Below are 4,172 nucleotides of genomic sequence, written 5' to 3'. Positions count from 1 at the left end.
TTGACGGGTATAAGAAGGTACCACTTTCCTGGTGCAAACAAACAAGACACCCCCTCGTTCTTCGACAGAATCTCAGGCTCAACTCTTTTGCTGCAGTTTGGAAGAAATTAGTTTTCAAGGATGACCTCGTACACAAAATGGGAAATGAGAATTGAAAAAGGTGCCATCATGGGTGGAATGTGGGACGGGAGGTTCAGGCCACCGCTGCTTTTGGTGCGGCAGTAGAAGCAAGTTGTTACAGTGGTTGTCACATTCTCATGAAAACATTATTACCCACAGAACGGGACATAATTCAAGTAGCAGCTATTTGATTGTGAGTTTCTTTTGATCCATATTTCTTCCACACGTTGTTAGAAACTTTTTATTGAATTGTTATTATTTTCAGAAAAACATGCCACAGAAGAATTCACTTAAATGCAGAGACCATGATTTTTATTTCCCGAGTAATATATGAAGTCTTTCCCCGGTCGAGCGCGCTCCACAAAGCGTGGTAAATGCCCACGAGGAGGGAGTGCACTGTGGCATTTCTGTGACCGCAGATACTCAGTCAACACAAGCAGATGGAGTCAACAGACTGAGTGAAGTGTCACCACCTCGGACGGGACAGGAGCATCCGCAGGGCTTTTCTGGTGAACCCATCATGGGGCACTTCTTCCCACACACCACCTCGCACAACAGCGATGTCGCTGTACATTAGTGCGGATTTGTGCCCATCAGGGAGGAAAGTTTACACCAAAGTAGCATGTTAAAGATAGAGTGCAAATGTTTGCTTATTGGCCCAGAAATGCACACAAAATGAAATGTAAAAATTAAACTTACCTAGGATGAAAAGAAATAAGAAAGAAATAGAGTAACTGCTTAGCTGTAAATGTATCTATGCACGTCATTGTCAATTATTGGAAACCTATCAAATTGATGTTGCAGAAAAAGGCAGTGTACAGCAGTGTCTGCGGAGAAAAATGTTCTTTAATTCCAAACAGGACTTGCAATTGATCAAATTGGAGGCAATTTTAGACAGAGCTCGGGTGCATCCGATCATAACCAGGAACAAAACAAAGAAGAAGCCAAGAAGCCTGAAAAGAAAAATGAAATAAAGAAAGATAATGGCCAAAGAGCCAATTTGGTCTCAGTATCAGCTAAGATGTGTCCATTAACACGCGTGTCCCTGAGCAAGGACCTGAACCGTACCTCGTACGTCTCATGATGAGAAGGTTACAGACATGTCGATGCATGGGATGAATACTTATAATTGCAGCTGAATTGTGAATCTTAAGTCTCCCTGTTTTCTTCATGGTGAAACGGTGGGTGTAAGGTATAAAGTTGATTGTGAGACTGGGTCTGACCTTCGCCTTATAATGACACAGCAGTACTGCCATTCCTTTAGAAATCATCTAACATTGGCGTCATTATTAATGAACTCGTGTGCTTTTTACCGAAGACAACAGTAAAGTGCCCCTGCTGTCATTAAATGGGCGAAACCAAGGCTCCGTTTGAAAGAAACGTCCCTCAGTAACACGTCCATGCTTGTTTGCAGATGGTGCACCAATGTCACCTGGGCTTTAAAAAGCAAATGTTATTTGCCCACTTCTTTCCAGCCTGGACAACCTGACAGTCAATATGTCAGCTTTTTAACCGAAATACAGTCTTCACTGCTAACGATTCTGTCGGAGATGAAGCCAACCCAAAAACCAGAGTGGCACACCTTTGAGCAGAGTAGTTCAGTGAAGGAATACTGATTCATACTGGACTGATTGCCTATAAGGTTTGGCTTACTTAGTCCATTGAATTACTGTCATCGTTTCAGCCTGTGATCAAACCCAATGGACCAGAAGACACTCGCCTCAGACTGTCGAGTGGCAGCGAGGATCGCGGCCATTCCCAACACGGATGTTTTACCAGTTCCTCTCTGAATCAGGATAAGAGTAATTTGGTGAATTAAAGTAACCATACAATAATTCATCTATTGCGTCAATGTAAATGTGGATTTCTGCTCTTACTTCGTTGGGCAAGTCGATCACAAATCGCAGAACAAACTGTTCTAGCTACATTTCAATCTTACCGATCAATAAGACATTTATATTTGTTTGCCTCTCCTTTAAGGGTTCCATTTTTTGCATCTGAACTGGAAGTATCCCTACAGCTATTAGCTTTTACTACTTTGTAAGGGGCCTCCATGCTGCCACTAAAAGCATCAACAGGAGACGGGATTAGTTTTTTTTTTTTTTTTCTCCGTTGCTCAGCTAATGCGCTTTTGTCGTGGCCACACAGAGATGTGTATCAATATCCCGGCAGCAGCTGCGGTTGTGATGCTAGGACGGCAAACAGCGCACGTGGGCCGTGCAGAGGCGATCCTCCGGGGAGGAGAGGCGAATCACAGAGCTAATCAGCGGCAGCGAGGACTGTGGAGGCGAAGGCAAGTGCAACATGAAAGTGATGCTGATGGAAGCCGGCACTGGAAATTGGGAGAAGATCAGGAGACACCCTTACTTAAGGAAGCTGTTTCCTCAGCCTGGAAAACTTTGATTTAACGTAATGGAGTCCTCATCGAGAGGGTATGAGAAAGAGAGAAGGAAGTGGGAATGTGGGTTTTGTCCTGCTGGAAGGCGTGGAAGGAAGCTGAGAGGATTGGAATTATATTTGGGTGGAAAGTGGTGGACAACAGCAGCTGTGAAAACACCTTCCTATATTCCCTGAATCAATGCTCGCTCTTGTTCTCTGATGTTCGCACAGAAATGTTTGGGCTTGCGTAACAGCATCTTTATTAGCGTCCCAGGGGCGTAGATAGCAGGTAAATTAATACTAATTCTATGCAGAGACGTACAAATTAGCCTGCTTTTTCTTGCAGCGGCTTGTTAGCGAGGAACACACACAAATAGACTCGCAGGCAGACGTTAGCATCCCTCCCTTACACATATGGGTATAACCAAACACGACAAACCTCCCCTCCCCCAGACGTACATACAACAAACCAACATGTGCACACATGAACACACCTCTTAATCTCCCAGCAGCACAAACCCAACGAGGGAGTGAGTTATGAAGTGTGAGGACTTGGCTCGGTATCACAGGGGAGGCCACCTCGCCGCTTCTCCGCCTCTTAATTAGTTTGGCCCGCTTGCATTTTTATTCATGTGTCGCGGGGAGTCCGAGTCGATAATCTATTCACTCCGATATTGGGAGACAAAACTCGGGCCGGTGTGAGAGAAAAGGGGGGGGTAGGGTGGCAGCGTCTCTCTTTAAAACGATTCACCCGCGGCGCGTCTCTGAGTGGCATCCCACGCATCTCAAAGCCCCCCTCAGCAGAGCGTTTTTATCGGCTCGGATGCCGGTGGCTAATAACGTATCGCTCCCCCCGTGCCCCTGCGTCTCAAACACCTTCACGATACATCACCCCCCCTCCCCGCGCCCTCCATCCCTCTGAATGAAGACGCCATATGGCCCCTCAATAGGTGCTTATATACGGAGACGTATCGACGCGCATCCGGCGCGCTGAGGCCCCTGATGACAGAGTGCTTGGGCCGCGCCGGCACCTGCCACGGAGCGCCGGCCAAGTCGGCGGGACGCAGAGATGAAGATGAACTGAGCAGCAGCAAAAAATAAAAATAAAGCCCCCCCCTTCTCCACCCACAGCCCACGCCGTGCGGCTGATTTACAAGTTATGGCCTTTTTCTCCTTCTTTCCCGCTGTCATTGAAAGCAGATTAGATGGGGCAGATTACTTCAGACATCAAGCATCACGCGGCCGATGCGTCACGGCCGTCGCTCACGGCGACGCCTCTTTTCCGTGGGGGGGCTTTCTGGATGCGTTCGCGGTGGGAGAAAAAACACCCCCGTGCCTTCCTGGCGTCCAGCCTCTTCCTCAGCCTCTAACCTCCATCCCACACTCAACTGACGCCCCCTCCCCCTCCCACAAAAACCCTTTGCTCCCTTTCTTACCATGTCTCTCTCTCTCCCCTTTTCTATCCTCCTCTTTTCTTTATCGCCAAGTTGTGAATGGCAGCCAATCAGGGGCAGAGTCGCCACAGCTTCAGCCTCGGTGACATCCACCGCCAGAAGTGATGCACTGCAAGAGAGAGAGAGAGGGGAGGGGATGGGGGTGGGGGGGGCAGAAAGAGAGAGAGGGAGAGACAGAGAGACAGAGGGGATGATAGAAATAAAGTGTAGAGGAGGAAA

Source organism: Gasterosteus aculeatus, chromosome 21 (assembly GCF_964276395.1).
Source record: "Gasterosteus aculeatus chromosome 21, fGasAcu3.hap1.1, whole genome shotgun sequence".
Classification (NCBI taxonomy): Eukaryota; Metazoa; Chordata; class Actinopteri; order Perciformes; family Gasterosteidae; genus Gasterosteus; species Gasterosteus aculeatus.
Note: the sequence above shows the minus strand (reverse complement) of the source record.